This window comes from Periplaneta americana, chromosome 17, assembly GCF_040183065.1.
Source record: "Periplaneta americana isolate PAMFEO1 chromosome 17, P.americana_PAMFEO1_priV1, whole genome shotgun sequence".
NCBI lineage: Eukaryota > Metazoa > Arthropoda > Insecta > Blattodea > Blattidae > Periplaneta > Periplaneta americana.
In genome coordinates, this window is record NC_091133.1 from 107,402,268 (window position 1) to 107,415,351 (window position 13,084).

Sequence of the window (13,084 nt, forward strand, 5' to 3'; positions counted from 1 at the left end):
GCGTCTGTCTTTTGGTTGTGTCCTTCATTGACAGCAAGGGAGTCGGTCATTTCTTTTTTAAATCACACTTTTGTTCGTAAGTCAGTTTTGATAATACAATAGTTGTCCTAAAAAATTCAAGTAAATTAGTGTCAGGAACTGTTATTTCGCTCATTATTTATTATATCAGCCACAATGCACACTAACACTTCAACTGAACACAACTGACGAAATGGGATAACTCGGAAACTACTTATTTTAAATGTTAAAGCTAGCTTCTTTGCGAGCCTTGCGACTAGGGTAGCTTAGTTAGAAAGGGTGGAAAATCTGCGGGGTGGATTACACAGAAGAAACCGGTCTGCTTGGAAGCTGGTGTGTGCAGGCTTCTTGTTTACTGCTGCATCACAAATCATCCTGAGCTGCCGCATCACTATATTTAACGCGTAAATATAAATTCTATTAAAATTAATAAATAATTTTCTCCATAAACTGCAGGTTTATTATGAAATTATTATTAACTGGGGAAGCTAAGCATTTTAGCTTACATTGACGCTACGCCACTGGTGCAGTGAGTGTTATGGAGTTCAGAATGCTCTTTTTCATAGACATTCTTAGCGCGGGCTTCCGGTGGATGATCAGCGAACTAATGTTTTTCGTATTCATAAACCAGTGTTAGCGATATGATATGATATGAATCCTGTACAATAGCCGATAGCCGGAGCTAGTTTAGCCTATGCATAGCACTCTAATGTTTATCGATTTAAGTAATCCATTAGTACGTGAAAACATAACAGAAAGAAAGAAAATGAAAACACGAAATGGGTTTACAGTATAAATTAAAAAGAAATGTAATTTTGAATTCTAGAATTTATTCTTATAAGTTAAAATTCTAATTCTTATAACGAGATTGTTTCTTACAATAAGATCATCCTTATAATTCTAAATTCCAATGAGATTCTATTCCTATAACGATGTTATATTCCTACAAGTCAACATTTTATTGATATGCTATTCTTACAAGTGTAATGAGGTTCTGTTTCTTATAACAAGATTATTTTCTTATAAATGAAAGTTCTAATGAGATTAGTTTCTTACAATGAAATTTTGTTCTTAGTAAAAAATATGATGACTTTTTTTTTATAATGAGACTATGTTCTTACAAGTTGAAGTCCTAACGAGAATCTATTCTTATAACGAAATTATGTTCTTAGGAGTGAAAATTCTAACGAAATTCTGCTCTTATGTTCAGACTATGATCTTAGAGTCAAAACTACGGGGGAGAGTCAAAAAGTAAGCTTAATAATTGTTTTATTAATTGAATATGTGCAATAATGCTACAAACACTTCATTACTTTTAATATAATATAATAGGAACACTTGCATTGAACGTAATTGGGACTCTCCCTCATATAACGAGAATCGGTTCTTATAACGGCATTATATTCTTACAATTCAATATTCTAACGTAATCCTGTTGTTATAAGTCGAAACTCTAATGAGATTATGTTCTTACAAGTCAAAATTTTAACGTAATCCTGTTCTTATAAGTCGAAACTGTAACGAGATTATGTTCTTACAATTCAGAATTCTAACGAAAGCCTGTTCTTATAAGTCGAAACTCTAATGAGATTATGTTCTTACAATTCAATATTCTAACGTAATCCTGTTGTTATAAGTTGAAACTCTAATGAGATTATGTTCTTACAAGTAAAAATTCTATCGCAATCCTGTTCTTATAAGTCGAAACTGTAATGACATTATGTTCTTACAATTCAATATTCTAACGAAATCCTGTTCTTATAAGTCGAAACTCTAATGAGATTATGTTCTTACAATTCAATATTCTAACGTAATCCTGTTCTTACAAGTCGAAACTGTAATGAGATTATGTTCTTACAATTCAATATTCTAACGAAATCCTGTTCTTATAAGTCGAAACTGTAACGACATTATGTTCTTACAATTCAAAATTCTAACGAAATTTTGTTGTTACAACGCGATTATGTTCTTAGAAGTCAAAATTTTAACGATATCATGTTTTATAACGGGACTATGTTCTTACTAGTCAAAATTCTAACGAATTGCTGATCTCATAACCAGATTCCGATGCTGCTTTTATAACGAAATTATGTTCCTACAATTAAAAATTCTAACAAAATTATGTTGTTATAGATAAACATTGTGACGAGTTCCTGTTCTCATAACGTGGTTCTGTTCTTATAAGTAAAATTCCAATGGGATTGTTTTCTTACAACGGGATTGTGTTCTTATATGTAAAAATTGTAACGAGATTATATTCTTATAATTCAAAATTGTAACGAAATTCTGTTGTTATAAAGAGAAGGGAATCATGATTCTGGGCTGTGCCGGCATTTGACAGGAGAAACTTGAGAAACTACGAAAAACTCAAGTTAGGATAATCTACCTTTGAGATCGAAATCAGAAATTAAAAGAAAAGGCGTCAGGAATTTAATTTTTAAAGTATATATATATATATATATATATATATATATATATATATATATATATATATATATATATAGTAGGTTTATTTTGCCTGGCAGAGTTAAGGCCATGAGGCCTTCTCTTCCACTCAACCAGGTTTCAATAATGCAAATACATGAGATACAAAATTTGATTGCAAAACAACACAAAAGAAAATAACTTAGAAATTACATAAAATATAGTAGGAAATTACAATAGACAAGATCAGTTACATAATATAAAATTACAAATGGTCAAGATCAGTTACATAATATATAAAATAAAGTAGAAAATTACACATAATCAAAATCAGTTACATAACATAAGGGGAATACACACACACACAAACACACAATTTGTAAGATCTAAAATGCCCGAGACAAATTGGACGATTAATTTACTTGAGATATATTATTCAGTTAATATACTAATTGGAGAATACATATGGGTGACAAGACATAAAATGTTGATTAGCAAAGTCCTACTAAATGGCATACAAACACAAATGATTAAGTAATATATGAAGATAATAAAAAAAAGAAAAGAGAAAAAATAGAAGAAGAGAGAGGAGAAAAAAAATAACAACTTGGTCATTTAAGACTATTTAGAAACTTCCGCAAGAGTCTAGTTCTGTTCATTAATATATATATATTGATTTAATATGTATATATGTATTTGAGTTAAATTGTTAAAATTGAAATTGTATTTTTAAAGTTAATTTATTCCTATAATTTTTTTCCTTGACCCACTTTGTGTCAAATAAGTATCTTTGTTCGTGTTAAGTATGTGTTTAGATAACTCCCTGAGCACGAGGTTTTACTCCTTCAGGGAAGATTTAAGACTGTATTTTTTGTACATGTTATTTTACTAACAATAAACAACAATAATATAGTAAATGGTCATTTCTATAACCATATAAATGAACAATAAAAAAATTACCCCGCTAGAGATAGCTGTTCTTTTAATTTACAGCCATCTAGATTAAATAAATGAATTATAATAATTAAAATTAATATTCAGATGAAAAAAAAAAATCCAATTTTCTATGTGAAATTTTGTTGAATCTTTGCTCTCGGGACCGTATTTTCTTCATAAAAAGTTGGCAACCCTAGTTTCACGTCGTAATAACTTTCCTTAATATTTTGCTGTTCTTAAAACCGTATCGTACTCCGCCCGATTTGAACCCGTGAATCTCAAGCACTGTTGCCACGCTGCTACTAAGCACATTATTTTATACGAAATTGTGCAACACCAAATTGTCCGTACTCAGGCTTGAGGAAAATAACACCACACTAACTCATAGTCCGTGGATATCCACGGACTATGCACTAACTCGTCGACTCCTGCCATCTATTGGCAAAGTTGTGAATTACGTGCTCCTTAGAAGTGTCTGAGTAGCTGGACGAGAGAGGGCATTGCTTCTCATCCCGCAAGCGACGCGTACTGATGCAGATGCAGGTAGAAAACAGTTTCATAGTCGTATAGCCTCTTGTAATAAGTACCCAGTCCGAATGTGAGGGTAAACTATTATTATTATTACTATTACTACTACTGTATTTCTGTGAGATACGCAGGTTTCCTCAACAAAAAGAATCCCCCCCACCGCCAAATGTCACGGATCCGAATAATCTTCATCCATAGGCGGAGGGAGAAGCGTTTCCTTGGGGGGGGGGGGCAAAGCAAAACCATAGAATCCCCATATAATGGGGTTATGGGGGACATCACCTACCTCCTCTCCCCGTTATAGCTTGACCGTAGTACAGTATATCGGAATATGATCATTTAACAAATGTAGGACATGTTTCTTACAGTTTTACATCCATATCCGCGATGTTTCGGACCGAATTATTTACTGTAGGGCTTGAACTGTAGATCTACTACAAATTATAACAGGGCATAACTTAAAACAATGTCCCTCTTTTTCTCTCTCATACAGAGACACTTATATGCATCAATAAAACTATGTAACAGTGTTAATAGAAACCTATTTATATGAAGCTTATTTTCCTGAAGATAGCATTAAGAAATGTAAACTCTAATTATTTTATTATAATATCATATTTAAGTTTACACATTATACCGGGTTCACTTTTCTTTTTTTCTGCATTGTTCTGCAGTATGTTATTCATATTTCTCCAAGTGGCGGCCTGAATACTTGCAGACTTCTAACACATGGGTACAGACTGTTACAAAAGAAACATTACAATGCGTAGTGCTTCCATTCCTCAAATGAGGTATAGGAATTCTTATACATTAAGAAATTTAAAATAAATATTATAGTCCAGACACATGATCTGAAGACATTAATTCATCAATTTAAGGACAGAAACTTAATCATAAACAAAAGCAAAATAGATCCTTAGAATTCAATATTTTCTAACGTTAATAGAAACAAAAGAATTCAGACAAGTTTGGGGGGACAGTGCCCCCCATACCCCTATAACTCCGCCTATGTCTTCATCTTACATGTCGCTTTTCCGTTTCATATAGGTTGTGGTCTTTCACGCTTCCTTCTTCTAGGTGATATCCAATGTAAGATGTCTCTATTTAACTTACTATCACCTCTTTGTATTATATGCCCATACCATCTTAGCTGCAGTTATACACTCACTCAGCTTCTAGATCTTTACTAAATTCTGAACTCTCGAGTTTCAGAAAAATCTTCTGGTGAAAGTGTTCAATAGCCTCTTTTTCCATGCTCAGAATGATAATCGAACCCGGGCTCTCATGATTTGTAGTAAGGAATGCTGACCGCTAGACCACAAATCTGTTTATTTTATTCGGTTATTTTACGACGCTGTATCAACATCTAGGTTATTTAGCGTCTGAATGATATGAAGGTGATAATGCCGGTGAAATGAGTCCGGAGTCCAGCACCGAAAGTTACCCAGCATTTGCTCGTGTTGGGTTGAGGGAAAACCCCGGAAAAAAACCTCAACCAGGTAACTTGCCCCGACCAGGATTCGAACCCGGGCCACCTGGTTTTGCAGCCAGACGCGCTGACCGTTACTCCACAGGTGTGGACCACAAATCTGTTGTAGGTAGAATCTGCTTGTTATATCGTCGTTTTTAATATCATTGATGAATAACATCCCTGTAGTATATGCAACCAGCTAAACCTTGATGTGTCTAAGATTGCATTATATTCTACGAATTCTGGTAGGAAAACCGCCGTATTCTACGCTGCCATTTCGTATTCTGTGGAAGTATACCGCAGTTTTACAACACTACTTACTTTCTAGGTACTACTCACTCGCTACCTCGCTGATTCGCTTTATCCTCTGCTCACAATTTCAACTCATGCAGTCTCACTTGCTCTTTTCCTTGACTCCCAGTGCGTCCGTGACAACCTCCACCGCATAACGTATTTCGTGGTTTGGTTGGTTTTCCTGCCTCCTCCGGAACGGCTGGAGTGATAAAGCGCCTTCTCTGCAATTGCGCTGCATATTAAAAGCCATCTTAATGAATAATCCTCTTGTTACGACATATTGCATAAGACCGCGAGTATTGCTCATTCGCTCAGCTGACTGTTCGAGGTTCGAGGTCGTCCTCGGCGCTCTGTGCTAGCCTTGGATCTGAGGTTAATGGGTTCGAATTTGGCCGAGGGCGGTGAATTTTAAAGGGCTTAAAATCTTAGCAAGGCTTCCTCCGGGGCAGTAGCAGTCAAGGAGTGGCTCCAGTGTCGCAAATTTAGGACACGTAAGAAGAATTCTGTCCCTGATAGAGGCTCAAGACAAAGTAATAATAATAATAATAATAATAATAATAATAATAATAATAATAATAATAATAATAACAATTATTATTATTATTATTTATACTGGCAGACTTAAGGCCATAGGGCCTTCTCTTACACTCTATCAGGTCACAAAGTATACAAGCAGTTAAAATTAAAAAAAAAGTTAAAGAATAGAATACTAACATACTTACTTACTTACAAATTACTTTTAAGGAATACGAAGGTTCATTGCCGCCCTCACATAAGCCCGCCATCGGTCCCTATCCTGTGCAAGATTAATCCAGTCTCTATCATCATAACCCACCTCCCTCAAATCCATTTTAATATTATCCTCCCATCTACGTCTCGGCCTCCCTAAAGGTCTTTTTCCCTCCGGTCTCCCAACTAACACTCTATATGCATTTCTGGATTCGCCCATACGTGCTACATGCCCTGCCCATCTCAAACATCTGGATTTTAAGTTCCTAATTATGTCAGGTGAAGAATACAATGCGTGCAGCTCTGTGTTGTGTAACTTTCTCCATTCTCCTGTAACTCCATCCCGCTTAGCCCCAAATATTTTCCTAAGCACCTTATTCTCAAACATCCTTAACCTGTGTTCCTCTCTCAGAGTGAGAGTCCAAGTTTCACAACCATACAAAACAACCGGTAATATAACTGTTTTATAAATTCTAACTTTCAGACTTTTGGACATCAGATTGGATGATAAGAGCTTCTCAACCGAATAATAACACGCATTTCCCATATTTATTCTGCGTTTAATTTCCTCCCGAGTGTCATTTATATTTGTTACTGTTGCTCCAAGATATTTGAATTTTTCCACCTCTTCGAAGGATAAATCTCCAATTTTTATATTTCCAGTTCGTACAATATTCTGGTTACGACACATAATCATATACTTTGTCTTTTCGGGATTTACTTCTAAACCGATCACTCTACTTGCTTCAAGTAAAATTCCCGTGTTTTCCCTAACCGTTTGTGTATTTTCTCCTAACATATTCACGTCATCTGCATAGACAAGAAGCTGATGTAACCCGTTCAATTCCAAACCCTCTGTGTTATCCTGAACTTTCCTAATGGCATATTCTAGAGCGAAGTTAAAAAGTATTACAAAAAAAATAATAATAGCATAATAAAATCGACACTAAACAACATGAAAATAATACCATAATAGAAAAAAAAAGAAAGTAAAATACATTGGAACATAATGAAAGCAACTCATTTAGCACAAATGGTTAATATGGAAAAACGTAAGGAAGAGTATATCAAAATGGAATGTAATAAAATAATAATAAAAAAGAAAAGAAATACGAATATTAAATAAAATTTACGATAAAAAGGGTATGATAATAAATTCATCGGCTGATAAAGAGAACAAAAAGGGGAAAGGAAGGAAAAAGAAATATATAGCCTACATTTTTACAAAACTATGGCAGAGAAAAGGGCGTATAACTGAAAGGAATCTAATTCAAAAAGTGCAAGTTTAATTTATTTTTGAAACTAGACAATGTCCGACAGTCTCTGACATGTTGTGGTAGAGAGTTCCGGAGATGAGCTGCAGAGACGGTGGAAGATGAAGAGTAGAAGGATGTTCTGTGTTTAGGAATGGAGAGTGTGATATGGTGTTGTGAGCGTGTATATATTTCGTGATATGAGGATAAATGTTGAAAACGAGAAGCTAGGTAGCTAGGGTTAGAGGTTTGAAGAATATTGAAGAGTAAAGTGAGAGAGTGAATAGTTGCAAATAAATCGAACGCATGCATTATGAACACGCTGTAGTCTGTCTGTCAGTCTCATGTTAAGGTCAGTGTAGAGAGTGTCACAGTAATCAAAATGAGGTATCAAGAGCGACTGCACTAAATTCTTCCTGAGAAGCAACGAAAGGAAATTTCGAATTCTTTTTAGTGTGTGAATTTTCATAAAAATAATTTTACATATGTGTGTGAGTTGAGTATTCCAACTTAAGTTTTTGTCCATATAAATTCCTAGATTTTTTGCTCTATCACTGTAAGGGATAATAGCTTCATTCATTTTAACAGGAGATGTCACCTGTGTTTAATTTACTTAAAAGTCGTTGATATCCTATTATAATTGCCTGTAAATACAAATACACAAAAAGAGTAAAAAGAAGAAACTCTGAAATAATGTATCATCAGTTATTTCCTAATCGATGTTATTGAACGATTATAATTTTACGAAAATTGAGAGCGCTGTTAACTTGATCTTCTTGGGCAAAATCTGAGGAATCTTTGTACCGGTAACATAGTAGATATGACACTGATTGAACGATCTGACTCTCGAATCAGTTCTGTGTATTTCGCAGTTTGGGGTCAACAGAGGGGTCCGCACCCCTGTCCTTTGGCAATCTCATAACAGTCGTGTTTAGGGTACTTGAACAGTGTCCACTTATTGTTGCAAGCAGCTCTGCTTCTTGGCATCTCGCCCGTCGCCATGTTGATTCCTCATTCCAGCGCCTGCTGGAATCCAGGCTGGCCAACTCAACGAGTTGGCTGCGATTCGCGGAATGTCGGCTGGACCATGTTGGTATTTTATAAGGATGGATCGCATTTTGTTCAGAGCACGTTAGTCACGTACTAGCGAGATGGCAGTACGCCTTCATTCTCATTCAGTTATATAGAATTATAGCACTACATTTATGTTCAGTTTATGTTCATAATATTCCATTGATAACAGAATGCAATATAATATAGGATTGTAGGCAGATGACACTACCTACTTCATCAATTACGCTTGTATAGATATGGCACACTGTAATATGCAAAAGCAACTTTTCAAATTGGAAACGTTAACAGGTTGGAGAATAAAAGTCAATGTAAATAAAACTCAAGTTATCATTTCTCATCATCATCATCATCATCATCATCATCATCATCATCATCATCATGTTAGCGCTACAACCCGGGGTGGGTTTTGGCCTCCTTAACAACAGCTTTTCATCTTACTCTGTCCTTTACCATGTTAGTCCATCCTATCACTCCCATAATTTCAAGATCTTTGGATACCCCATCCATCCACCTTAACTTTGGTCTACCCTTTCTCCTCCTAATAGCAATGGGAGCTTTGTCAGACTCCGTTTGTGCTTATCTATTTAAGAAATATTATTAGTTTACAATATTTGTCACATTTATTTAGTTTTTTAACGTTTTCGGCTTAAGTAAGCCATCTTCAGAAAAGTTTATGCCTATTTACATGAAAGTAGTACATGTGTGTGTGGTACAAATAAATAAACCAGTTAAAATAAATCTCTGTAGAAGTAGATGAACATACAATGAATTAAAACATTACTGTATTAAAAACAGGGCTATGAAAGCCATAATCAAAGTCATTAAAAGTTATTAAATACTAAAATTTAAATTGAAACAGATCTGGACATCACTACAGATGAACCAACCTGTTTTCAATTGCAACTGCATCGCACCTACTTAAAATTTCTCAATGTTATATCTCAGAAAATATATGCATGAATATGTGCGAATATTTTCGTTGAATTTGGTGAAAACTGCACGCGCATGGAGTATTTTGAACATCTAAAAATGTACTTTCGAGAAAAACGCAAATTTATGAAAAGAAATGCATTACTAACATATGGAGCAGGTCTAAGTACGTATCGTTCCTGGAACTCAAAGAACACGTACGTAGAGGAAATACTTTATTACCCAAGGAATATTTTCATACAATAAAACCGAAAAATGATTATTTTACCATTTTTTTTGTAAAGTCTCAGTCCTTGTTTCCCTTAACAAAAAATGTTTCAAAGAAAAGTTATCTATCCGATTCCAAAGTCTGTCGATCTGATATACAGTCACTCTGTGTATACCCGTTTGACAAATCTCCCAAGTCCCGACGTATAAATCCAGAAAACACTGGAAATGTAATAATGTTTCCAAACTTTCCGTGATATACATATAGATACATAGTAAAGTACGGTAAAATATGAAGATTGTGATAGTCAGTCAATGGTGGAGTGAAAGCGGCAGGAAAAATCGTAGTACTTTGAGGAAACGCGGCTCGCAATCAGTTCATTTAGGTATAGCAAATAGATCGATCCTTCTGCAGAAAATCTTCATCCGATCTGTGGCCGCGCTCCAGTCTTGTGACAGTCACTTGTTCTCTTTTCCTTGGTTGCTACGGGCTCCCAAGCCTGATCGCGCTTTTGGCATTGATAAATTCGTCCAGTTTCTCTGCAAGCTCTTAGCTCACGAGCGAGGGCATCGAGGTCCCCTCTCTTTCTCAGACAGCATCTGTGTCTACTCTCCCGTTAGTAGTAGACTGTATGCTTCACACAAGTGTACGACAAGTTGCCTGTCATTCACGGCGTATGTAAAAGACGAGGAGATAGGAATTATTTAGGACGATTTAAATGCTACATTCAATTCTTTCATCTTTGTTAAGAGTTTTGCAAAGGAATAGGTATGAACGGCAAGGTCTTTGGAACTTTCATTCGTTAAGTTTTATTTATACACGCTTTAACACTCAGAAACCTATTCCACCATTAAATTTTTAAACTTTTCGCTTTGCAGTTTGCACTTTTCATTCCAGTTTCTGTTCCAATACCACTTCTCAAAAGTAATATGCAAAGTCAAAAGTGAAAAGAAAAAGTAGAGAAACTTGTCAAATATTATTATTATTAAGCATACAAGGAAATAATTTATTACAGTTGTATGAACACTTTTTGTAAAATTAAATTCAAATTAATATAATCAGTTAAAAACCAGACATGTTTCGGAGGAATGCTCCTCCATCTTCAGTGGCAATACCACGACACTGAAGATGGAGGAGCATTCCTCCGAAACATGTCTGGTTTTTAACTGATTATATTAATTTTAATTTAATTTTACAAAAAATATTCATACAACTGTAATAAATTATTTATTTGTATGCTTAATATCTCATTTATGAACACTGTTGAATTTGGCCTTACTTGTGTAAATGCAATTGTAATAATAATAATAATAATAATAATAATAATAATAATAATAATAATAATAATAATAATAATAATATTATTATTATTATTATTATTATTATTATTATTATTATTATTATTATTATTATTATTATTATTCCGCCATTACAATAATAGACGACATTAAGATATATGAATTATATTCGGAGACTAAGAGGAAGATAGAAAATAGTAAAGACTGTAGAATGCTGGGTTTGCAGTAAAAGACCTGCCCTTGGGCAGAAGCTCTGATTGAATGAATTACAATAATTTTAAAAAGTGCAGGATTTTTACAAAGAACGAAGTCTCCTTAATATTAAGATTAAATCCATTATACTCAGTGTATTTTTTCTTAGAATTCAAAATAATTTAGAGAATAAATATGGTAACAAGAGAACATTTACTATCTGGTGATTCAAGTTACGAAGAACATCGACAGGTCCACCGCTGTGAAGTAACGGTTAGCCTGCCTGGCCGTGAAACGAACGGGCCTGGATTCAAATCCTGGTTGGGACAAGTTACCTGGATGAGTTTTTTTCCTGGATTTTCCCTCAACTCAATAAGAGCAAATGCTGGGTAACTTTCGGAGTTGAACCCTGGATTAAATTCGCCAGCATTATCAGCATTATCACTTTCATCTTATTCAGACGCTAAATAACCACAGTAGTTGAAAAAGCGTCGTAAAATAACCAACTAAAAAAATAACCCGCAAAAAAAAAAAAGATTACATGAAAACAGGATAAATTTCCATAACCTAAGTTCGTCTCAATTCTGTAAATGGTTTGGAATTATGCCAACTCAAGCAGATTATATTTTTGAAAAAAATTGGGCCTATTCTAGAACCAAAAATAAGTTTATTTCCTTAATCTAAAAAGCAAATACTCGTATGTCTTCATTGGCTAGGAAATAAAGTTCAGCGGCATGGACAACATGAAGTTGCAAAGATTTTGCGGAATGAAATGAAAACTACAAAGCAGTCTCTAATTTGTGGAAGAAAAGAAATATTTTTCACTTTTTAAACATTTAAAAGTGAAATGTTGCAAAGTTTCAAAATTTACTGATGAAATAGGCTCTAGGTCATATCGCGTGTGGTGGGATTTTTGAATATATCAGAAGGCCATGAATTATTTTTGTTATTCCTGTTTTTATGGTCAGATGTTATACAGTATATGGCTTGTATTCATTTTAATTGATTTCAATTTGTTTAATGATTATGATAATGGTGATTAAGGCTGTGATGAATCATGGTATGTAAATTTCCAATCCGGCATTCCTTTGAGGCTGAGGGAAACAATGAAAAATCTCAGATTGACCGGCCACAGGGTTTAACCCTCTACTGCATGACTTATTTTTTTCTCAAATAACGTTCAGCTGTTTTATTGGCGCCATAGACTCAGAAATACCAACTTCTTAAATTTTCTTCGACACTGTCTTCGTTGCTTTCTTCAGAGCGTTGCCTCAGAGCAACAGAATGCATATAAACATCACAGAGAAAAAATGTGTTGCTTTGAGGCAAGACTATGCAGTAGAGGGTTAAACCCACGACCTTCTGAATGCGATTGTAGTACGTTATCTCGCTCGGTCCTTAGGAATTTGTCCCACTCCCAGCTTCTCCGTTCCATTGAAGGGACTTTATAAGACTTCTGTCTAAATGGGGAGAAAAGGACGAAAAGAGAACGTGGTTTACTGCTTTGAAGGAAACTTTTGGAAGTTGTACGAGTTGCTTCCTTGCTTTTTGGTTTTTATGTGCGTATAATAAGCCCATAAGCTAGACCTGTCTTTGGAGACCACGGGAATGCGTCGCCCCAGGCAACACATACTGGCAGTACGGAGTAAGATATGTGTATCAGAAAATGTTAGTATTCTTTCAAATCTTTGTTGACTTTGATTTATGATTTCATATCTTGTCTAAGTTG

General features: G+C 34.7%; 1 protein-coding gene across 3 annotated transcripts in view; it reads left to right on the forward strand.

The window, feature by feature from the left end:
• bbg (big bang) overlaps positions 1 to 13,084 on the forward strand; it is a 323,045-nt gene that overhangs the window by 119,987 nt on the left and 189,974 nt on the right. The gene's annotated exons all lie outside the window — the stretch shown is intronic.